This window comes from Centroberyx gerrardi, chromosome 19 (assembly GCF_048128805.1).
Source record: "Centroberyx gerrardi isolate f3 chromosome 19, fCenGer3.hap1.cur.20231027, whole genome shotgun sequence".
Taxonomy (NCBI): Eukaryota; Metazoa; Chordata; class Actinopteri; order Beryciformes; family Berycidae; genus Centroberyx; species Centroberyx gerrardi.
This window is the reverse complement of record NC_136015.1, coordinates 14023168-14049291: the sequence shown is the minus strand read 5'-3', so window position 1 is coordinate 14049291 and position 26124 is coordinate 14023168. Positions and strand designations below refer to the sequence as shown.

At 43.7% G+C, this 26124-nt stretch overlaps 1 protein-coding gene across 1 annotated transcript in view; it reads right to left on the bottom strand.

Moving 5' to 3' along the window:
- Positions 1–25997, bottom strand: part of atxn1a (ataxin 1a) — a 96533-nt gene extending 70536 nt beyond the window's left edge. The window contains exon 1 of the mRNA XM_071901571.2: positions 25913–25997. The gene's annotated coding sequence lies outside the window, so the exon portion shown is untranslated. The remainder of the gene's footprint in view (positions 1–25912) is intronic.
- Between the last annotated feature and the right edge of the window lie 127 nt (positions 25998–26124).

Sequence of the window (26124 nt, the reverse complement as noted above, 5' to 3'; positions counted from 1 at the left end):
TGACTGTGGTGCAGCATGCTCCTGAAAAAAGCAAGTGCGCTCACTTAATGATCTCTGGGTAAATAAAGGTAGAAAAGCAACTATGTTTAAGTACAAGCACATAGAAAAATGCTAGTGCACTCAACTAGCATAGTCTTCTCATTTACAGTAACCCTGGAGGCCGTTACCATAGCAACAGAGACATGTCCCGAGGTCATGGGGCGGGACTGAACAGAAGTTGAACCCTGAAACAAGGCATCGCCTTGGCAACACAAAATCAGGTCAGTTGATCGTGTGACAACCTGGGCCTAAGGATAGAAATTGATACTACGGCACACTTTTTCTTGTTTGTACTAAGTTAACATAGACACACACACACACACACACACACACACACACACACACACTCACAGGCATGTGAAACTCACATACCACCTGGTATACACCTGCACACATATAGAGACACAAACACACTCGCAAATGCATAAGAACAGAAACAAACACTTGCACATGGACAGACACAGACAGATGGACAGAAACACATAGACTGCTTTCTTTCTCTCTCTCTCTCTCTCTCTCTCTCTCTCTCACACACACACACACACACACACACACACACATACATACATACAGAAAGTCCAAGATGCTAACATTCACAATGCAGCGTTTGTCAAGGACGATGTACTAATTGTCTGACATGTCATTAGTGAATAGTCGGCATGTACAATAAGCTGATTGTTTCTGACACTGTGCATTGTTCTGTGTCACAGGCTGGTTGATAAACACAAGATCATCATCTGCTTCATACTCCAAGACTTGTGATTGTAATGTTATTTGCCTCCATGTTTATCTGAATATGAATTAGAAAGCTATTCACCACAGTTACAGTAAATGCCTATGCACTCAACTCATAATATGCTCACCATAACATACGAGCATATAGATTAGACTGATCATACAATGCCATTTACACAAAGGCTTATAAACCTATTTTACTGCGGTGGTTGTGTAACAGTTTATACCATTACTCTTATTTAACAGCTGAATTAGCATAGTAAACTTAAACTACATGACTCAGACATTACTTCAATGGAACATTTTCCTAACCTAACCCCTGAAATAAGTTGCGAAAAAATAATTAAAATACCACATGATGATCTGTTAATCAATCATCAATTGGAGTAAGTGTAGAAAACACACAGCTCAGACATTTTACAACAGACATGACTGCACAATTATACCAGATATTGAACAGGGAAATAGCAATTTAGCTAGCCACCATCATCCTTGTCACACCTGAACATACTGCCCACCGCAGGTAAAAAAAAACACCATCCAAATATTGGGTTTCATCCCCTTTCTATAATCTACGTTTCAGTTGTCACAAGGCTTGAAAATCCTTCTTTAAACCGTCTCTTCCCCTTAATCTACACCTTCCTCTTCATGACAGGTGGATTTGAAAGGTGAAATCAATAAGGATTGATTCACCTGGTTTCACCTTGTCAGCCTGTTTCATGGAAGATGGTGGTCCTAATACTTTGTGTGCACAGTGTTCACATACACACAGAGGTATGTAAATACACAGACATACACAGAAACACACAGATACAAACACACGCACACACACACACACAGCTGCAAGTTTTTCTCCTGACTCAGCAGCCCAGGTTTCAGTTCCCTGTCTGTCGCACAGGACGCTCACTACCACTGGGAGCCTGTGCATGTGTGTGTGTGTGTGTGTGTGTGTGTGTGTGTGTGTGTCTGTGTGTGTGCGCAGGTGCATGCATGCAAGTCTCTGTGTGTGTATGTATGTGCATCTATACAATTGTGCTCTGCCCCTTTCAGACAGCTTTTCTATTGGTCCTCCTCCTGCTGTCCCTCTCTCACACACACACACACAGGGATGGACACAAATACACACACACACAGACACGGCTGGCGCAGCTGTCAACAGAGAACACAGGGCCATAGGTGGTGTGTGTGTGTGTGTGTGTGTGTGTGTGTGTAATGAGAAACAGTGCAGTATCTGCTGCAGGATTACAACCTGACCCAGCTTGTCTGGCTAATGCTTCTGTTACCACCAACAACATCCACGCTGCCACTGCTACCAAACTGACATGGAGAGGAATGACAAAATGGGACTCTAGGTATTCACAGCGGTTTATTTTCTTGTTTTCACACTTTATTTGCTTGTTGCCTCCCTTTATATTATTCATTTCATTATTTTCTCCCTGGAGGCTGGAGGGGGCAGTCAATAAGCCTTGTGGGCTTGTTTGGCTCCTCTAGCATGTTTTCCTTTCTTATGTCTCTTTGTGTGCAGATAAACAAATTTAAATAAACCCAATGGTCCTGGAATAAAAAAAGGATAGACCAAGTTGACCAGAAGGCATTTGGCTTCAAAAGGGAATTCCACTGAAATTGGCTCTTAGGTTGCTATTCTGCAAAAGTAAAATTTTCCACAAAAATTTCCCAAGCTTTTTTTCTTGTTGTAAAGCACAAGCTCTCAAAGACTGAGGAAAACGCACTGTTACAAGGCTCTGGAATTGCAGTGCAACTAACTGAACCTAACCCAATCTGCGGCATCTCACCTCCCTCCATGTCTGTGATGGACATAATAACTATGAACCAAATGATCCAGGACTTACAACAGGAATGTACCACTGTTTGAACCCCCTCATTATGATACCTCCACAGCATGTATACAAGCCTAACTCAACCTCTGCGTAGCAACCAGCTCATTACTCATGACACATTACATTACAGAGGAACTGTTTATGCAAATGAGCCAGGAATGGCCGTAATGACCACGTTCATAATGAGCATGAGTAAAGTAAAAAGACGAAATAAAATCAAGTGCCGGCTGTCAACACTGTGTTGGAAAAATGAATTAGACACACATTCAATAGGGGCATTATAAAGCCATCACAGCTGGTCAATTATTTCATATTTATGAATATTACGACAGTCCGCAACAGTACAGCGACTTTACGATGAACTCTCTCAAATAGAGAATAGTTTATTGGTCAATTGTCATGGCATCCTTTATTTCTACTGTGCAGGGTGGAGAAAGCTGACTGACACGCTGAATAGACTTCCATCGTCTTTGCCTGGATAAAGACAAAGCGGTGTCAACTTAATGTTTTTTGTGGCCGTCACAGCCTGCGGGTCCCCGTGATTTTGTGACACATTGCACGTCGTTCTGCTCAATTGGCCATGTGACAGAGAGGAAGGATGAGTGAAGGAGAGGTGACAACGACAAGATGAATGAAACGATGGACGAACAGTGATGGGAGTGAAAGGTAGCACACATGGATGTCTGGATAGTAGTCCGTCTGTCACTAGGCAGTCTATCTCTCCATCCCGCTCCTAAGTCTCGCTCTCTGTCTTTCTCTCTCTCTGGCACTCTGTCTCTCTCTCTCTCTCTCTCTCTCTCTCTCTTTCCCCTTTGCCTTCTTCTGCCCTGTTGCTTCCTGTTCAACATCAACATTTGACATGGTCTCCAGCAGACACAGAGAGAGAGGGAGAGAGAGAGAGAGAGAGAGAGAGAGAGAGAGAGAGAGAGAGACTTGAACTACCTCCCAGTTATGCAACTCTGTAACCTGAGCACTGTCACTGCCAGGTCAAAGTTCAAAGTTCAGTACTCTGAAGAGGTGCCCAGACACGCTTCTGTGTATCTGCTGATCACGCTTTTTCCTGCTGATACACACACACACACACACACACACACACTCCACTACCATTCATATCCATACATACACAGTGTAGTAACACGCCGAGCACCTGCGGCACTAGCTGTGGTATTGATGGCAGTAGATAGCGGTGCAACTAAAATGGATGATAACTCTCTGACACAACGTAGATAAAGCAGACTATCGTAGTCGTATCGAGATGCATGAAGATAAAACACACACGCCTGTACTTGCCAGCACTCGCATAGTACTGAAACATTAACCTGGGCCAGCTATCTAGGAACAACACTGCTGAGGTGTAGGTTAAAAGAACTCACTCTATGCTTGATGTGAAAACGACGTTCCTGGCAAAATTCCACGTCTCAATGACTTCAGTCAGACAATGTAAAAACAGATTTATTGAGAATGAATGCAAATACAGATAGAGAGTTCATTATGGCGTCTAGGCTCTGATCTTGTCACGTCCTGCGAGTTCACACCTGAGCGAGCCAAATGAGAGAGCAGGGAGTGACGATAGGGAACTTCCCTCTAGAGGAACCCTAGACACAGAGCCTACAGGTGGATGCTGGGGCGAAGGTGGGGGGATGAAACGTTGGTATGGTGAGTAGCAGCAGTATGATCGGCAGTCTGAGCAGCAGCAGCAGCAGCATAGGCAATGGGAGAGAGTGAGCAAGTGCGTTTGGTAGCTTAGTAGCCTTATTGCAAGTTGCGCTGAGTGGTGTGTATCATGTGTCTAGCAGCGTGACTGGAGTTGTCTGCCTGAACTAGCTTCGCAGGCTTCGCTTCATTTATAATATCCGAATGTCGTTTTCAAATGAAACACATAAACTACTGTTTGCCCTGCAACAGACTGCCAACCTGTCCGGGTAAGGAGTAATCAGTAGAGAAAATGAAGCCGTGCATCAGCAAGAGAAAAACTAGGCATTTAAAAACACTGTCATAAACTGAAATAAGAATAAAAAGGAGACTGTGAAAAAACTAAAACTATCTTGTCTACTAGTAAAATAAACGAAATGAAATAAAAAATATATGTGAAATGTTTTTAGTTTTTATTTTGAGTTTCTTTGTTTATGTGCAGGGTAAAAAAAAAAGATAATGAATTGTGGGCGGGAATCAATAATGTTAACAGTAATGTGGTGTTACTTGTTTTATTACATTTTGACTCATTTATAGGGGCATTTTATTACATTTTGACAAGTTATTAGGCAAAACAAACATTAACAACAGTTATTACATTACCAGTTGCTACATGGCAATGTTACACATGGCTTTTAGTTTTGGATGTCATTATTGGGAAAATGTTCTAGTACAGACGTCCTACTTTAGCCTAATATCTCATGTCTCATACCAGTACCAACGATAGTGAATAGTGACAGAGAATTTGAACATAGATTAAACAAGTTTTTAATTGAATCCAGCTTCCCCCTCTTCTTATTTTTCTTCTTCTCTTCTTCCTTTGTCTCCACTGCACTCTGCCTTTTCTCTCCTCAGGTCTCCTCCTCTCTCCTCTCTCTTCTCGTTTTGTTTCATCTACTCTCCTCCTTTCCTCTCCCCTTCTCTCCTCTCTGATACTTGTATTCTCCAGGGGCAGACATCACCACATCACCACATCACCACGACACGTGGCAAGCGTGTGAGAGAGGGAGAATAAAATACAGAGCAGCATTCACACACACGCACGCACGCACACACACATGCGCCAATGTGTGTGTGTGTGTGTGTGTGTTGTGTGTGATCTGGAAAAGCACAAACAAGGCTCTGGGGAAACATAACATGGAGTGATGTGCACTACCAACACATAGAAGAAGTGTGTGTGTGAGAGAATGAAAGAGAGAGAGAGAGAGAGAGAGAGAGAGAGAGAGAGAGAGAGAAAGAGTACAATCTCTGAAGAAATCTATGCTTTGGCAACATGTACGTCATGCCAATAAATTAGGAGAGAAAGAGAGAGAGAGAGAGAGAGAGAGAGAGAAAATTGTATACAGTATGTATTCCTCTGCATGTGTGTGTGTGTGTGTGTGTGTGTGTGTGCATGAAAGTGTACATGTGAGAAAGGAAGACAGTGTCAGTGCATAAAGGAAGACATAGTTGGGGTGTGCAGGTAACTCCTCTGTGTGTATATGTGTGAACATATACATGTGTGTGAGCAAATGTGTGTAAGAGCAACGGAGTGCACTCATGCCGAACATCAGAGCAGAAACCGCCACCGGAGGGAATTACCCAGCATTCCTAAGTCGGGCCGCGTTAGCGGAGAGGGCCTGGAGATGCGGGAGTCATGGAGAGCCCGGCTTTGATCGGCCCGCTAAGATCCTAACACTGGGATAAGGGGAATATGCTGGGGGGGACCTGCAGGGATCACACACACACACACACACGCGCGCGTGCACACACACCAACACAGAATTACATCTTCAAAGGTGTGCACGCGCACACACAAACACACACCCCGTTCTTCCATTTACATTTTTCCAAACATTTAAAAGGCATGTGCTGCCCACGCAAGCATAAGAATCTACAGCATTTGATCCTTGCCTAAAAGTCTCTTTTTCTCTCTCTCTCACACACACAAACACACAAACACACACACACGTAACGACACAATCTGCCAAACATTAATATGGGGAGCTCTCAATCTTTACACACATCTTTACGCATTTGATCCTTGCCTGAAAGTCTCTCTCACTGTCTCACTGTCTCTCTCTCTCTCTCTCTCTCTCTCTCTCACACACTTCCCCACCAACATAAACATTCTACACAACAAACTCCCCTCACAATGAAGTCAAGCTGCTCCCACTGACAAACAGCATCTCTCCGTGTGTTCCCACCAGCCTGGGGTGTACAAGGCTAGTAAACAGGACTAATGCGACAGGCCGGCTCTCTGGCAGTAATCTGACAGTGAGGCAGACGGCAGGTATAATGGCTGGATTACGGACGTTTTACCACAGTATTAGAGCGAGGGGATACAGGCCGCCGCTGTAAGAGCAGGTTTTGCAGGAGCCTCATTCACCTCCTTGACTCAAAATGTAAGTCTCGCTCGCCCCTGCGAATTCATTCCTGTCGCAGCGCACAGGTTGACGAGTCAACTTGTGCTCTTTTTCTCGCCTGTCATGCTCTGACAGCGGTGAAAGAGCCGTTTCTTTTTGTTTGCTTTTAGTCAAAGGAAATGTGAGGATTTGGGGAGGTTTAGTCAGTAGAAGTGTGGCGCTTAAAAGGCCAAAAGAAGTCAAAGATCATCCTTGGCACACCTTAGTATGGCATCATCTAGAAAGTCCAAATACTGCACATATAGGCTACTCTGGGATTGCACAGGCGATCTCAGAATTGTGTTAATAAATTACAATATTCCACAAAAAAGACACTGAACACTAAAAATCGCTTCTTTATTTGAAGGCATTTCTGCTTTATTAGATGTCACACAGTGGAAAGTTACAGGGAAGATGTGATGACATGTGACAAAGGTCATGTGCCAGACCCAAACCCACAACATCACAAGCACACGGTAGGACACTGAGGCACTAAAATGACCCTGCCACTAAAATCACCTTATGATAGACGAAACCACATTTCCTGCATTCCCTAACTGATTTACATCACTGCCGATCATTTTCCAGTGCACATTGGTTTGACTGGTTGCGACTGAGAGAAGGCAGGTCCTAACATCACCGCAGAGAACGTTGGCTATTAGTTAAAAGATTTATTTTGGAGAGGAAAATGTGGAAATCGTGACACAGAAGCGGAATCTTGCCTCAGAAAGCGGAAGCGAGACACTCACTCCCGTCTCCGGCAGCGTTCCTCAATGCGCTCATTAATATGAAATAGTGAACAGAACGTCTTCCAAAAGAGCTCGTTGGCTATGGATTACCTTAACCGACCAAATCAGACGCCTCAGGAGCTGTTTTCCACGCTGTTTGGAACTGAATGGGAGGTACAGAGTCTGAGAATGATTTAAAAAATATATTTAATTGCGGTGGATGCATGTAGACACAGTCGGAATCATAACATTAAAGGGCTGGAAAACATTTAAAAAAATTAGCAAAATACTCAAATGACGCCGGAACCGTTTTTTTAATGGTTCAGGAGATATGAAGCACTCTCCATGGCTAGGCCTTAGGGCTGTGCTGACATTGTGCTGACACACTCACACAACACTGAGCTAGCTGGGAAATCTGTTTGCGGTTAGATAAACAAACATTCCATCTGCTTTCATCAAAAATGCCTGTCTGACACAAGCAGAGTTAAAATAAAGACAATGCCAAACTCATTTCAGTTGGTGGGGATTGTTTTCTTTTTTATGCACATATACAAACATACAACTATTTTAACAAATATTTGAATAATTTATCTGTAATGCACCAAATTATCAAAAGATCCTTGTCTGGAGGCAAAAGTAGGTTGACTTTCAGAAGATAACAGTTATTACGGGGTTCACAGCAGGACCTAAAGGAAGTCACCGGCATACGTCATGAAGCACCGTGGCTGTGGCAGGTTCCTGCTGGTAGCACAGGTGCTCACATGCACACACACCTAAACACACTCTCTCCCACTCACACACACACACACACACACAAACACAGTGTGTGCATACACTCAGGTATTCAAACATTCCCGGATACACTGCAGGTGCCTGCATACCTCCTCCCACCCCCCACTTCCCATTCAAGGCATTTATACGCATATAGAAACACGCACATACAAGCACACACACACACACACACACACGCACGCCACACAGAGTGCAGGTGCTCACGCTGCCCCACCAGCTGTCCCTTGGGATCCTGCTACAAGGTCTGATGGCCAAGACGGAGAGGACAAAAGAACAGAGAGACTACGGGAAAGAGGAGCGCGCAGACGCCAACACTGACAGGTGTGTGTGTGTGTGTGTGTGTGTGTGTGTGTGTGTGTGTGTGTGTGTGTCCACCCATGGCTCACTTCCAGCAAGCTGCACTGCCCTTAACCCAAATAAAGTCCAGTCATCTTTGTTTAACCTTGACTGCTGCTGCTGTGTGTAGACGTGCATGTGTGTGTATGTCTGTACGTGCATACATTTGTGTGGGTGTGTGTGTGTGTGTGTGTGACAATATCATGCCCTTTGTGGCCTCTGTCAAAGTGTGAGCGTAACATAGGGGCTCACTTAAAGCAGCACTTAACAGTGTGCACGATCATCAAAAAACAGGCCCTGGGAAAAAAGAAAACGCTAACTCCTTTTGAATTCTGAATGCAAGACTCCTCCATCTTAGAATGGAGCGCGGCATTTAAGGTCAGCGGAGTCGGTTCTTGTGACTTTGGGTTACGTCACTGTCATGTTATGTCAGGGGCATGACACATCGTAAGAAGTTGTTCCCTCTCGCTCCTACAAGGGACTGGCAATCAGTTATGTAACCGAGGTTACGGGGTCAGAGCAGCGAACAGAGCGGCCACACCCTGCCTGGCTGTTTGCATTCCATAGTAGGCAGCGCTGTCAATACTTGACAGGCTGGAGACGAACATCCATGCGGGCCCGGCTCCAGGGGCCTGGTCCAAACATGTCTAGTGTGACCTCTCCTTTCCCTGCAGGAACATACAAGAAAATGCAAAGTACCATATGCCTAGATAGTAATGAGGTAAACATCTAGTATAGTATAGTGTAGTTTAGCCTAGTAGAGTTGTGTGAGTTTAGTTTGTGACTTTGTTGCTATTAAACCATACAACAGCAAAACATATTCCAGATGAGTAAGGACCAGATAGGAGCAAACACAACATGGCATGTCCCAAGATGCCTTCTTGACCAATGAAATACTATTACTATATTATACTATACTAATACTAATACTAATACTAATACTACGCCCTCATAGATTTGGATATGCACTTTGAGTTGGCCTGGGCATGCACTTTGAGCAATGTAACACAACATAAAATAATGTAACATTGTCATTCAAACTGCAAGGATAGAAAGAAATTGAAACATCTTTTAGGTTAAATGAACAAGTAATTCAAAATATGCTCCGCATTCTTGCTACCACTGCATGGATTAGAGAATACAGTATCCGATACATGCAGAGTACAGTAGTGCAGCTTGCTTAGCAGCATGTTTGGCTTGTTGTTAGTCACATGGGATGAGGGCTATGAGGCTGACAAGTGCTACAAGGTCATACTGTGACTCAGATGATGCTGTTGTTGGGCACACATACACACACACACACACACACACATACACACATTGTCAATTGGTATTAGTTATGGATGGCCCCTACGAGTTTTAAAGGTAAAATACAGAATTTATTTGACTTCTGTTTTACCAGTGTTTATAAGCATAGAAATATTATTATATCTTTTCCAGCCACATAGTTCATATAAATCTAACATTCAGCGGTCAGATCCAGTCCTTGTGTCAAAGCTCAGTAAGCAAATGTCTGAGTGACAAAACATGTTCAATCCAATGAATGAATCACTATGTCAACAAAGTTAGCCAATAGTGTTTCAACAGGGGACACTGATACTGCAGTGACAAATTTGGCCTTTGTAGAGAGGAAGACATATGCATTAGACTGTACACACACACACACACACACATTCACACACACACACACACACACACACACACACACAGGGCAGTCTCGGGTCAGGGAGTTCTAAGTGCGATCTCCTCTGACACACACTGTACCAAAACTCTCTCTCACACTCCAGTTAACACAGATACAGTGCGCACAAGCAAACACACACACACACACACACACACACACACACACACGCACACAGAGGAGTGCCTAGAGTGTCTATACATGATTAAAAGGCTGAAAGTGGGGCAGTCACACAGCTCTAGCTGTGTGAAATTACTGCAGTTCCTTTCAACCCACCTCAAACACACACACACACATCCAACCAGCCCTCTGTCCAGTACTCACGCACGTGTTACACACACACACACACAGCAGTGGTTCAATAATTGAAGTGATTCCCCCGGTGAAGCAGCAGGGGAGAGGAGAGCACAGTAGCCAACCAGTTATTGGAGCTGGCCAGACAAGAGATGAGAAGATGTAAGAAAATATCAGCCCCTCCCTTCCATTCATTCCCCCCCTGGGTGGACGTTTTTCTGGAGCTTTGTACTAGTCAGGACAGTAGATGTGATTCTTTTTAACAGCATTTTTTAACACCCCAAATGTTCAACATTTACTTTCTTACCTTGGGACTCAGGCTCATGAAAGCTCACTTGTACTCTCAGCATGTGGGGGCCCACAAGAAGCAAAGCCCTTGACCCACAGTTTAAGAAACTCTGCACTGCAGTGTGATCACATGAATATGTCATATCCCACTGTAAGCTATATTTGTTTTTGCATTAAAGTAGTTAGGTACTTGTTTATGGAATCTGCTTAGATTGCATGTTATTGCATATTACAAAAACTGATTATGCAAAGCTATTCAGTTGAACTAAAATCCAAGGAACTTAATTTGTAGGGGAAGAAAAATAGCCTGGGAAATTGAATGGGCTAATCAAAGTCAAATCAGTGGCCATGGTGCTTGTTTTGCTGTTAATCCATGATTGTAAAGTGCTGCTTATTGAGATATTGTTTGGTAATAGCCTAGTTATGACGTTATTTAGAAAACTATGCAGCAGCACTTACTACACTATTGTTTTCTGTATAAGATCTGATTTTTGAAATCAATTAACCATTTTTCCCCCAAAGTAATAAAGTAATAAAACAGTGTGCAGCTTAGAAAGCTGCATGATTCATTGACCATCAGCTGTCAATGGATCATCTGGACTTTTGGTTTCTGAACTCTGAACTCTTCACAGAAAGCCACTTCTGCAATCTTCCTAGACACTAAAAATAGCTCTCAGAGAATTCGGATGACAGTTTGCTTTCACAATATGCTGAACAGCAAACATAAGTGAAGTGAACTTATTCATCAGTTAACCGTAGGATTTCATACAGTTTTGAACTCCAACCAGACTAAAGCAAATGCTCATCACTGAAACGATTTCCATCACCGATCCAGCATACTGGATGCTGAACTAACCTAAAGCTCCATCTCCACTATATGGAGTTGTGCAATAACAGGAATATTCTGCATCAGTGTTGCCTTAACTATGTGTTTGAACCCAAACAAGGCTGTGGGCTTGTTTCTGGAGGCCCCCTGCACGACAATTGTATTAGTGTGTTTTAATGAGCCTGGGTCCCACTGTGTGACTAAATTTACTACATTTATTTGTGTCCTGGGTTGAAAAGGTTTTAAAAGAACCACTGATTTAAAGCATAACGACACAGGCTGTAGTCAAAACCAAAGTAGAGAATTAAAATGGTGCTTTAATCTAAACTATATCTCATGATTTTTTATTTGGGGAAAAAACGAGCATTTGAAAAAGTTTACACCTACCCTTATAAAATTACTGCTGGCATGAGAGTTAAGCAGTTGGTTACTACTAAGGTTATCAGTCATCTTAAGACCTTCGCTCATAGTTTTATGATATATAGACCAATAGCATTTTGGTATAAAACCCTTCAATTAGCCTCTCTAAAAGGTTGGACAGACGCTAACATATCTTAGCCAGACACAGTTCATATTGAGTCACACACAAATGTTAAAAGATCAGGCTGAAAATCTTCCATGACTCACAGCATCCTGATCTGGAAGATTTGGCTTGGATGACTTCTTCAACGTTCAATTATAGGGATGCACAGATACTCTGATATAGTGTCGATACTGGGGTAAAATAGGCTTTCGAATGATCTCCCCAGTACTAAAAATCCAACTCCATGAGCCACATGTACAATAACCACAGGAAAACCCTGGATTTTGTGCATTTTTCTCACATAGAGGGATGTTAGATCTCTGTAATGGAGAAAATTGCCTTACAATGTGGTCATTTTTGTGCATATACCCCAAACTGATGGTTCAAATCTATAATTTTCAGCTGAAAGCAATGGATCTGATTGGTACTCAGTACTGGCAGAAAAAGTGACATTGGTGCTTCCCTATAAATTACAATTACTGTGCACTGTGCACCCACCCTAAGGTTATTCTCACAGAAAAACTAGAGAGACAGTCTAAATTGAGCCACATCTGGTCAAAACCTTATTGTGTCTAGCTGGGCTTACAAACAGACACGAACATACTACTTTTACGAGTCATAATGAAACCCTGCCTCAGTTTTAAAGGATTAGAAGTAAACAACAACAATATAAACCCCACAAATCCCTTCTCCAAAGCTGGAACGAAGGGGATTGAGCAATGTTACTATTGGTGGACCCTAATCATGTGTTGCGCTTGGCAAACGCACTTAGGACGGAGAAAACCCTTTGCAAGAAGTTCAAATAGAAACCTGCAAATCCAGCAGCTTCTTAGCAGCCTTGTGCAAGCTTTCCGGGAATTAGACCATAGGGTGTTTGTGGGAGAGGGGACCTGAGTCTGCATGTTGTGATTTGGGGATTGAAAGAGGACTTTTGCAATGTGAATCTTTGTACTTGTGGATTTGTCCAGTTTTCGATTGATCATTCTGTTGAAAATGAGCGCTTCTGTTTCAACATCGCGACCAGATAAACTGAGAAAGCAATTGTTCAATCACTTCCAAGAGGAGCTTGTATCAACGGTAGATAAGCTTTGGGTCATGCTGATAAAGTATAGACTTGAACAATAATATGTTGCAGGTCAACAGATAGGAAGTGAGACATGCTCATACTCTCTCTCTCTCTCTCTTCTCTCTCTCTCTCTCTCTCTCAAACACACACACACACAGGTCGTTCATCCACCTTTAGTCTAGACTTTGAAAAACGCAACTAATGCAGATGGCATAATTGCAGAAGGCAACTAAACTATGTATCTTTAAGGACTCAAGTTGGTAGCGGTGGCGTCGTGCTGGTGGGTGTGACTAGTCGCCAGTGGGAAAACGGCATTTTCAGCGAGGCAGCTCCTTTAAGCCCCTTTGAGTCACACAGTCCTCTTCCAAATCCTTCGCCCCTGGAAGTGATTTATCAGTAGAGATCCAAAGCGACATGGCAGCAGGAGAGGATAGCCATCCTGTACTCCTGTTCACTATCAACCTAGAGATAACTAAACAGTTCAAGGTTATGCTGCTATCAAACTAAACAGATTTTGTATTTATTTTAAGACATTTCTGCTAAGTTATTTTTATTAATTTAAAAATTGATTCATGTTAAAATGTTAAATATCTACAAAACTATTTTGTGTTTTGACAGAGATAAAACTTGGTCTGTTTTGAAGTAAAGCACAAGGGTTAATCTTTAACATTGCCTGCTGTTGTTTACCTCAGTATTTTTTTTACGATGGTATCGTTTTGGTATCGAATATCGTGATACTAAACTTGGTATCTGTATTGAAGCCCAGATTTGGTATCGTGACAACAGCAGTGTGCAGTTATACTGCAAACACCCTTCGGCCACACATCCCTCTGTGTGTGTGTGTGTGTGTGTGTGTGTGTGTGTGGTGTGGCCAGCTGTCAGCCACAGGGACAGTAAAACAGCTTTTGGTAATACAGTAGGTGTGGGATTTGAATGGTTTAGTTTGCTTGTTAGCGAAGCAATAGTCCAAGAACGATTTCCCTTTTGGAATTCAAACAAGTGTCTGTCTGCTACATTAGTGATGGCAGTTATGACAGCGGTATTTTGTTTTGTTTGTAGTCCTGAAACAACAACACTCTTGCATGCTCAAACTCACAATGACCTCCACCCCCACCCCCTACATCCACACACACACACACACAGACGCTCTTCTTCCACCCCACACGTCAACCCACTCACTCTAAGTGCAAATGGTATCCATGAAGTGCCTCTTAAAAGGGTTACACTACCTCTGTACTCTTCACCCCTCCCTCCATGTTAGTCTACAGTTAGGTACCGCGTCCTGTCAGGTTGCCAAAGCACTCAGCTCCCCATCTCGCGTAGCCGCGCTAGAGGTGGTGTGGGGGCAAACCGCTATCCGAGCTAATGGCACGTCATGTAGCATTAAACCAAGCTGACTGGGCGCTCGCCTCAAAAACCCAAGCACCGGACTGAAAGAGGAGGGGGAAAAAGCAGCTTTTCACTCCAAACACTGGCATTTGTTGGGTTTTGAGGGTAATTGGTGGTGAGAGGTTTGATGGGGAGGCGGGGCGTGCCTCTGCTGTTTTTTTTTTTTTTAGGTTAGCGGTTAGCGCTGCACATCTGCGAGGCAGGCGTAGTACGAGGCCATTCAGAATCTGTCATGAAGTGTCTTTTGCGATCTTCAAGTGCTGTTGGAAATATCGTAATTACATGTTGAGCACATGAATGACCGGACAAAGTGGTAAATATGACCTCGAAAGTACTATACCTGATTTGCAGCGATGTGACATTTATGGGGCGTTTCATCAGGGGAAAGTAGTGAAGAGCATGGAAGCCATATCAACAACTGATAAAAGTCAAGTCAAGGTTATTTGTATAGCCCTTAATCACTGTTACAGTCTCAATGGGCTTCACAACGCCCCACAATAATACATGAACATGACAGCCTCCAACCTTAGACCCTCAACTGAGAAGGTAAAAGGTAAAAAAGGTAAAACTCCCATGAAAACCTCATTAGGAAAAAAATAAAAGAAACCTTGGGTAGGGCTCAGAGAGGGAACCCCTGTCAGGACGGTCAGGCGTGCAACGGGTGCAGAGAGTGGGCAGACAAAGATTAAATGTTGATGTGGAGCATAAACACAATACACAGAAAACACAGTAAGGTAACACCTGGATCTGGCGCGGGGCATCAGCGGCATCTGGGTCACCATAGTCATAAGAGTCTGGGACCACAAGGGCGACAAAACCGCCCAGTCGCAGCCACAGCCAGAAACAGATAACACACAACAACAGACAAAATCATTTGTTCACTCCTTCCACAGAATCAACACAAAGGAACAGGCGCACACAGAGCAGGACAACAGGACAAGCAAACTACAGTAAATTCCCTCAGCAGAAACCTGAGTTAATGCTAGCTAAATGGTCTAACCTTACTCTAAGAAGAAGAAACTGAGTCACTCCCAGTAATTGTGCAAAGCTATAGATGGGTAGATGGGTGTCTTGCGATCATATATGGTGCGATCTGCTAAATAAATCTGCTAAACAGGACAGTGCTAGCCCATGTAATATTTAGTTAGCAGAAGTACCTCGAAGTCACATCAGCAATTAACAGTTCATGCCAATTTTTACGGAAAAGTACACACGGTAAATAATTTAGGCGGAATTTTATTCTGTTGATGTTTTTTGTTGATACTGATTTTCTTTTACTACACCAGACAGTTTGTCTTTCCATGATGTTCGTAGCACAAAGAGACCACCATTGTTCAGTATGGAACAAAGCACCCATTTGAAGGGGGGGTGGAGGGTGGGCGTTCTGTGGTAAAGTGGGTCAAGGTCCATATCATGTACTGGCGACAACGTCAGTTGAATCCATTTGAAGACTTCTATTTCAAAACAATATATATCATTTTCTAAAGAAAAAACTTTTAAAAAAATAATAATGGTGATTATCTTATTTATGAGGCTCCTATAAGGTTCATACATTTATTCACAATGTTGTGAGAATTTTACACTCCCAGCCTATACTGTATACCATCTCTTCTGTCTTTAATCTTTCCTCCCGCACTGTATACAACCATATAAACCAGAAACGCCATAAAAGTAATCTTAATCTTAATCTACCTACCATTCCTCCTGGGTGAGACAAAAGCTCAGCAGAAATCTACCTATCGTACCATCATGATTCCAAAACCACATCTGCTATGGGCTTACTGTTCATCGGGGAAGTTCTTGAGAGTTGGAAGATGTTTAAAAGTTCCCGTAAGAGCCACTAGGGTTATGAAATATCCAATAAAAACTTAATCCTGCAAGTTATTCCTGTCTGATGATGCCTAGTAATTCCCCATTAGGTCATCTTCATTCTTCTACCACAGGTATTTTCCCTGGGCAAGCCCCTGTGGATGGGTGTGTACGCTAACATAAGCACAGCTGCACCAAGTGTTTGTGTGTGTGTCTGTGTGTGTGCGCACATGCTTGTCCATGCAAGTATCCCCTATGAATGTGGGGATATTATATACAGTACATTGTGTGTTTGAGTGCCTGTCTGCAGGAACTTCTGCAAAGGTTTTCAGTGTTTAAAATTCAAGTGTGTGTGTGTACGTGTGAGAGAGCATGGATGCATGTCTCTCTTGTCTGTCTGCTGTTTGTGCATGAGGTTTAAGCTTCAGGAGTGTGTGAATGTGAGTGTGTGTGTGTGTGTGTGTGTGTGTGTGTGTGTGTGTGTGTGTGTATGCATTAAACAATGTACAAATCCAGGACAGGCGAGACAGAAAGCCTTTTTGTTCCCTCTCCCAGTGTAGCAGATGACAGTGGGTGACGGTGTTAGAGGAGGGGACCTGGCCGGGCTACAGTGAAACCTCACATTAACCTCATTTATCTGTGTCACAGCTCATCACCTGGCCCTGCCACACACACAACACACACACCCTCTCCAACAAACACACAGGCAAAGACACAAGCTCACGCTGAGACATGCATGAACGCACACACACACACTAACATGCCTAGGCAAAGGCACGCACAGGTACACACAGGCATGCACACAGGGACACACACACACACACACACACAAGCAAACGCACAAACGCACACTGAGACACAGGCACACATAACACAGTCAGACAGGCCAGTAGAGTATTCATACTCCTCAGTACAAGGAATCATTGAACAGCATTCCCTCTCCACAGAGGGAGTTTATAACTCATGTAGCTGTGGGAACGTGTGTGGAATAGCATTACAGCACTCTCACCATTTCTAAGGAATTCCCTTAAAGCTTTGACTCAACGTGTCCATTTCACCCCAGCTACCCTGTATGGTCAAAATGATGCAGACACCAGAATGTTTCAAGTTCAGTTGTGATCATGTCTGGTTTTTGAGAAGGCCTTGGCATATACTGCAGCATAACAGCATTAACACGGTCTTCAATCTGTTGTGTGACCACTGACGTCTTGTGGACAGCGGCCCTGTCATCCTCAGACATGACTCAGATCAAATAGATAATAATGGGCTGAACTTGATCGCTCATCAGAATCGTTATGCTAGAATGGAATAGAATAGAATAGAATAGAATAGAATAGAATAGAATAGAATGAGATTTACTCCCTCAGTGGTGACTGGACCTAAAGTATGTCAGGAAGTAAACCCCACCATAAAACAAACAGAAGCCTTCAGTGTTGCACTGATGGTGACATTTCTTTTACTTAAGCCCTGTGGCTTCTGCAAGCTTTTAGGAGTGAAAGAACAAGACAATATTGAATTTTCTTTATTTTACCATGCATTTACAGTGCATGATAAAATGCACAATACTATGCACAAAGGAGTCCCATCAGGTAGGTACTGCCATATTTGTCTTGCGCTGTGGTTTTGTCACCATAACCAAAGCAGGAGCGACGCCATAGCATTTTTGGAAAACGTCTGTGTAATTTATTGCTTCTATTCTCCTTGCCTCTCTTCAGCAACTAGGCATACATTCATCTCCACAGTCCTACCACTTCCAAGGGGCGTGGAGGGGTGGGGGGCGCTCGTCAAACAGTAGCAGCAGGCCGCAAGAGAAACTTTCTGTGAAAATCTAGTCTAAATGCTGCTAGACAGAAAGCAAAAGGGAGAGAATGGGAGGGTGGGGTGGGGGATGAAGGAGGGGGAGAGAGAGAGTGAAGGAGAGAGTGAGAAAGAGAGGCACTCTCCAAAGAGGTCCTCATACTGTAATTGGTGACGGTCTCGGGGGGCACATGGGGAGGCAGGGAACATCCTTTTAGCTGGCTCACTTGGTCTTATCTCTGTCAGCAGTGTTTTAGCACACCTCCCTGGCTGTCATAGCCAAGCGTCCCTGTTCCAATGTCAAGAGCTTACCACGTAGCTAAAAGGAGGGCCAGGAATACAGCCAGTCAGTCAGGCAGCCAGCGAGCCAGTCAGCCAGCCGGTCGTGTATCCAGTAAGCTCGACAGATAGCTAGCCCGCAGCCAAGCATCCAGCCAAATGTCCGGCCAGATGAGGCCCAGCCACAGCCAGCCAGTCAGCCAGCCAGTCATTCAGTGAAACTGATAGTCTGCCAGCCAGTCAACCAGCCAGTTCTGGCCAAGCCGCAACCACCGGCCAGCCTGCCAGACAGACAGACAGAGAAAGCCAGCTCTCCAGCCATGCATCCAGCAACTTGCTCTATTCAAACCACACCACAGCCTCGTAGGAAAGGAAATGGTTTCAGACTTACGGATACTGTTTTAAATACTGCCTGTGGTTTAGTCCTATGGGCTCGTCTCAACCTGTCCCAGAGTGCCCCCCCCCCCCCCCCCCCCTTCTCAACTCACATAGGTTTGGAAGCTTACATGAACACAGAGGGATGACCCAAGAGTACTTTGCTTTAACATTCCCAACAGATGCATTTACAGAAAGAAGTGAGTGGAGGAGAATGTAATGGAGTCAAGGACAGACTTTTGAGAGGCTACCCATTGATCCAGCCTGTAGGATTCAATTGCACATAACACACCATGAGCAAATTCAGCAAAAGAGAGTAAAATATTTTTTAAAAAGTACTATTTCTCCAGAACTTCACTGTTCACAACTTACTGAACTTTCTATGTCCACTGGCCATCTATGAAATAAAGACAAGCTTTGCTCTTAAGATGTTTTGGGGAAATGGCGTACTGAATCTACTCATGTTGCCATGTGCTGCGTCTTGACATCAGCATCATAAAGAGTAAATAATAGCGGCGGAAAGCAAGCTTGTGCCAAGAACAACAGTGGCGAAGGGTGGGTTTCGGTATTCCATGGATTGTTTCTATCACTGGCCATTTTCCTGTTATTGAATTCCTCTCTCTCGATGCATATCCTCCTGGCTCGGACTTAAGTCATTGTTGATACCCACACACCCTTCAGTTGTCACACACCCGCCTTGCAGCAGGGGTTCTGGTCTGGGGACTTTGCAAACCACCCGACAGTTGAGATGGCAGGCAGGTTATAGATGGCCCGGTCCTAGACCTTATCTATGAGGCCACAGCAACAAATACTGTCTTCGACTGACCAGGTTAACATTTCTGACTCCTAAGGCTGGATGCATGCAGGATTTCGAACACTGATGCTGATGCTAAATACCAATTAATGGTTTGTGTGATAAAGATAGACTATTTGCAACAGGATAACAAAGCATTTATTTGCTTTACCAACTCAAAGTCAGCATTCAAACAAAGTGACAAGATACTCTGACAGCTAATATCTTTCCACTATCAGCGTCACAGAAAGTTAAAGTTTGTATCAATCACCATCACAGCATCTCACTTTCTCTGAGCATTTAGCATAATCTTTAGGCACAGACATTACCTGTGGATATGAGCTGATGCCAATGTTAGGGTGATGCAAAAATATATGCAGATATCAGCACATAATATCAGTGCCCCAATATATGTGCATGACCCAAATTCCTATCATTCTTCTCCCCTCTCTCTTCCTCATCGCTCTCTATCTGGCTGTGTCCCAGGTTGTCAGCTTATCCCTGTCCCAGGCCTGGAGCTCTAGGGGGAAGAGAGGAGTATGCAGGAGCTGTCTGACTGCCAGTCAGTGTCAACTCCTCCCTGTAATCCTCTACTGCCTCTGATAAGGATAAGGCACAGCTAGGCTATGGGGAGGGGAGAGGAGAGGAGAGGAGAGGAGAGGAGAGGAGAGAGGAGAGGAGAGGAGAGGAGAGAGGAGAGATAAAACCAAGACAGAATGGAAGTGGACAGGAGTGGAGAACAACTGTGGAGGAGAGGCACATGAGACAACAAGAAGTTTAGAGGTGGAGAGATGAAGAGGAAGATTATGAAGAGAGGGGAGATGGAGAATTCCCATTTCAGTAACAAAGCCAAATTTCAATCCCACACAAAAGTGCAACGGCTGTCGTTCAGCAAGCCAGCGCAGAAAGAGCTTAGAGCCATTGTTCTATTATGCACTACATAATACCATTAAACATAGGAAAAATAACTCAAACCACACTTTGATGTCCTATAAAAAAGTGAGTCGTCAGTTAGGCTATCCCTCATTTCACTTGGCCTTCAAAAGGCCAATGCTTCATGCCCTTCCCCCACTGCCACGCTTGAATATTATCAAATATAAATCAAGGCAGAGAGATCACAAGAGGAGAATACTGAATTACTGTTGCATGATAACTTATATAAAGTATCAGATTCGATGCATAGCTCGGGCACAGAAAAGGTCTTTCTAGAGAGAGTTTGAGTCTTGAGTTCAGATTCACTCAGGAGCTAAGTCCAGTTTAGTCTTTTACAGCAGTATCCCGGCATATAGACAACTGTATATCATGTCAGCTTTGTTGGCAGCCATTACAGATCCAAAGCCAACACAGGGCTGAACTAAGTCCCAAAGCCAGCTTCCCTTTTTCACATGGTTATTGAGCCATGCAGCGGCTTATCGATCCAACAGTGTAACACAAGTTTGTAGAATGGCTTTAGTCCTCCCTCTCTCTGTGTGTCTCTCTCTCATTCAAACACTGGGACTACCTTGGCCATTCAGAATATCAATATTGATTAGATGCCACTTCAAAATAAACACAGCAAGAGACACACATGCATGGACACAGGATCACAAGGATACAGGATTGCGAGTTTCCGCATGCACCATCGTGTGTGTGCGCACACACACACACACACATATAAAGACACACAGACATCCACAAGAACTCTAAATGATCAGCAGAGGTTCCCGTCTGAATGTTTTGCTGAATGTTTTGATTGAATTATACGCAATTCAGTGAATGGGACCCATTCAATTTCAAGTTTCAAGTACATCAGTAAAGGACAGTTCAGTAATTCACAGTACCATTCTGGTTAAAAAAAATGTTTTCTCTAGTTTCAGTTCAATTGCAGATTCAGTGAGCACTACAGTATTTCAAGTGGCTACTATGGCAACTCTATTGAAATCTAGGCTTGACGGCAAGAGCATTTGTTTCAGTGTGTCCCATAAAGACATCAATGCTGGACCAAGAAGTGCACGTCTGTGCACTAAGCTTTGAAAGGCATGCACACACACACTCTCACACATACACACACACACACTGGAATGTTCTTTCAAAAAAACAAAAAACTCTCACTGATCACATTTAAAAACTGTGTGTATGCGTGTGTGTGTGTGTGTGTGTGTGTGTGTGTGTGTGTGTGTGTGTGTGTGTGCACGTGTGCGCGCCCATGTGCACATGCGTGTGCATGTGTGTGCACGTGCAATCATGAATAGAGGCAGATGAAAGGAAAAGTTGAAAAGGTCTCAGCGCCCTGCATGGTTCGACCAGACAACTCAATCGCTTGATCTGTTCCCCCGACCCCCACCCTTTCCTTTTCCAAAATCATTTTTCTCACACACGCTCTTTTCTTCCCTCATCTTCCCTCATTGGCCTTTTTATCTTTTCATCCATTTTTCCAAACCTCTCCTTCTGCCTCTCCTTCATTCCCACACTTGCCACTGCTCCGTTTCTCCTTCTTCTTTCCTTCTTGCTTTCACATATACTGTATTCCTCACTCATTCCTTACGCTCCCATCTCCCTCATCTCCCTTATCCTTTCTATTTTAGAAGCCCAGTCTGGCTTCCAGTGAGAGATGACAGTATTTCCTGTCTTCACTCAGCAGTTACACCACAGCAGGGCCACCACATAAAGATTACAGCCACTAGTGCTAAAGAATATATGACATTAAATATTATAATTATAAAGTATGCACCAAATTCTAAGAATCAACACTTTTTCGTAGTTTGGTATGAGTTGTAAATTTATACTTTTTCCATCTCTACTTGCACTGCTGCATGGCAATAAAAGGAACTTGACTTTAACCATGTGGAAATGTGATGATATGATGAAAACCAAACCACCACCCCCAAACCACAGTCGCAACAAACGTTTATAGTGGATACACGAGAGGATGAGTGTCCCTGCAGGTCCTGTGTGGCTGTCCCTCGACCGAGCGGTGAGCACTCTGTGAGCAGAGAGTGACTTCAGCAATGTAAGAAGTCCGTCCCTTTGATTCCTAATTGATGGATGTGCTGCCTTTACTCCTCTATGGGGATCTTTTATGGACTTCGACCAAGCAGCCCTTCTTTTATCTGATCCCACTGAGACGGATAGACAGTGCGGAATACGCCCAGTGAGAGACTCAAACTTAGACAACGGAGCAGGGAGAGATTAGATGGCATGTCTGTGCATTCATTTCTCTCTTTCTCTGTGAGTGAGAGCAATTATGTGCGTGTGTGTACATTTACATTACGTATTATAACAAGTGTCGGTGTGTGCCGTGTGTCCTTGCACGCATGCTTGCACATGTGTGTGCATGGCTGCATAAGAGCTTGCCATGTTCAGCCTATCAAAATTCTCCTCCTGTAAGCAAAGGTTGAAACTAAATAGCGTGGTCCCCACCCACTTCTGTACACACACACACCCGTTTCTCCTATTGGTTAATTCATTGCCCCCTCCTACCTGTCAATCACGCTGCCTGTACTTGCATGTAGGGGGCATGTCCCAATTTATGACACTTGTTCACTCAGCCGTAAAAGCCCCACCCAGTCATTACCTGGAAATCTCTCTCTCTCTCTCTCTCTCTCTCTCTCTCACACTCTCTCACTCTCTGACACTTCCTCTTTTCCCCTATATAAGCGTCAAATTCCAGAGACAGAGAAAGCGTGTGCATGCAGATGTGTGTATCCATGTGTGCGTGTGTCCGTGTGCACATATGGCTCTGACAAATGAGCCAGGCTCAGTTAAATGGCTTGTGATTAGGACACATTGGCTCCTAATTGCCTCTCATTACCATTTGAAAGTGAGTGGCGGCTGGAATCAAAGGCTATGGTGGTGGTGGTGGTTGTGTGTGTGTGTGTGTGTGTGTGTGTGCGTGCGTGTGTGTGTGTGTGTGTGTGCACAGCAGGCTTCATTCACAGTGCCATAACCACACTAACACACCACGGGTTGGTAGGCAACAGCATTACTATTGCACTATATATACAGTATATAGTATTACTATCACTGGCATTGTCGCTTTCTGACCAACTAAAGGATATTGAGGAGAAAATCTTCTCCTTCTTCTTCTTCTTAAATTTGGCAAGTATTTTGCATCATGTTTTGTGCATCTGTGGATAAATAGGCCATTCACAGAATAACCTTGAAACATGAAAGATTACTTCAGCTCAACTATTTGAAACAGATTGTTACATTGAGATATTCCAATATTCACAAAAATATTTCATTCTTTTGCTCAGCTCATGCAAAACACATACCCATTTAACTAATCATTAAGCTATTTGGCCAAGCGACTGACATGTAAATGGGGATTGGAGCAGAAAGAGCAGTGTTGTCTGTAGACCTAGCATGGCTTGACTTATGGCCAGCACATCTCAAATATGATTTCTGTTATTGTAGATCAGATCACTTCATTCGCAATCTAAACATGGACAGTCCAGATGAAATCTGACTTCCGCTGTTTAGACAAAAATGAAAATATCAGGTCTGTTCCAACTCTGGTTTGAGGGGGCAGTGCAGCCTACATCCAGTCTCAAGTTGACTAGCAGCTTGAGACTATCATGTTCATAGTGAGAAAGAACAGCATGATCCCCAGCCAGTCAGCAGTGCTTGATGACTATGGCAAACAGCCAATGCAAACTTCAGCCTAACTATAACCCCATCACCCACAGACGAGTGCACAGAAAACAATGCATGTCTCTAGTCTAGGATATGTGAAACATGTTACTGTCATGTCAACTTTCTGTTGAAGTGCCCCAGAAAACATAGTAGCTTATTTATATGACAAAAAGAGTGTGAAGAAAGGTCAACTTGCCCTATGACCCTAACTTACAATCAATTCAATATTCCTATAGGGACTATAGGGTGTGTCTGTGGTAGCCTACTCAGTAGTGGGTTTATAGTGACCATAACATACTTGGTATTATTATTTTTTTTAAATCATAATACCATTTTCTATCTCGTATGGGTTCACTACGATTCCTATCATATGTAACTACAGGGACTTTGCTGTGGTATTTGTATAGTATGCCTCTATAGAGTTACTATAGGCTAGTTTTTTCGTAGCCTAAGGGAAGTCAGCTCAGAAGTATAGGACATAGTTTCAGACATGCTTGTGGCATAATCAACAAGTTGGCCGAGTTACTTTGTGCAAATTGCAAATAATTACGACGCACGACGCTTCCAGAAAAAAAATACCCTACCAGATAGCAGGGACGCTTAAAAATGTGAATACACAGCTGATGGAGAGAATGAAGTCCTTCAACTTCAATAGGAACATTTGCCCATGCAATGGTCAACACTTTGAGACATATAAGGATACAATATAAAATTCATGTTGTGAGTCGAAGCATACCACTTAGGACGCATAGCCTACTCTAAGTGCAACTCCGAGGTGTAAACAGAGTAAAAATAGCCTGCTATCACAGGCTTCCCTACAGTCCCGTTATATAATGGTCCAAGCTAGGATGAATGACATCACGGGTAGTCCAGCAATCACAAACCCTATGTCCTTTACAACCCGCTGGCAATGAAAACCCACTGTGTAGTAACATATGAGGTACACCAAATACCTACAATTAAGCGCCGAAATATGCAGAAGAGTTGTCACTGCGTTTTAGCCAATATTGGACAAATTATGTGGACTGTGGTTAGTTGTTCTCCGTGTCTCTTTTCGTGTAGAGAAACACTTCCGCGATTGTGAAACATAGATAAAAAAAAAATTGCAATGCCTTGCCTTTGACAGTCCGTGTCAATATGAAAAGAGTTCAAAAGAAGAGCTATACAGTTCGAATCAGGGCGATTTCGAAGTAAACGGCACTGTTATGCGCTAAGAAATAGTCTGTGAAGAGCAAATGTTTGAGCCGAGGTCGGAGTGGCGCAGTTACTGGAAGTACCGCGCCTGCCCGACACAAGCTCGCCCAGCGGACGCGCTCCTCGCTCGGTCTGAATCCGGCCAAACCTCCGCTACCTTCCGTCCCACTTAAACACTACTTTGCATTTACGGTCCGAAATGACAAGTATATACACCCAAACCCCGGACGCCCCCGTACGCTTTGGCCACTTAAAAAATAGGTCAGAGGGCGAAGTAAACATTTTCAAAGGCTTTGGAGTAAACCAGAGCGTCTGCGCCACCCTGCCTAGTTCTCCCAGCCATTTTCTCTACAACAGCTCCAAAAGGAGAAAAGTGGGATGGTAACAGCAATGACAGCTTGGTGAAATGAGCACTGAAGGAATAGTTTTATGTGACTTACTGTAGGGTGTAATGGGCTGCTGAGTGTGTGTCTCTCCTTGTTGCCAGGGCTCCCCTGCTCTGCTCCGGCGCTGACGGTGGAAGCGTCTCCCCTCCTAATGATGTCTGCAGCGCACAGCTAATAGCTCTCTGCCCCCACCTTAGGAAAGAGAGAAAGAGGGAGAGAGAGAGAGAGAGAGAGAGAGAGAGAGAGAGAGAGCGTGTGTGTGTGTG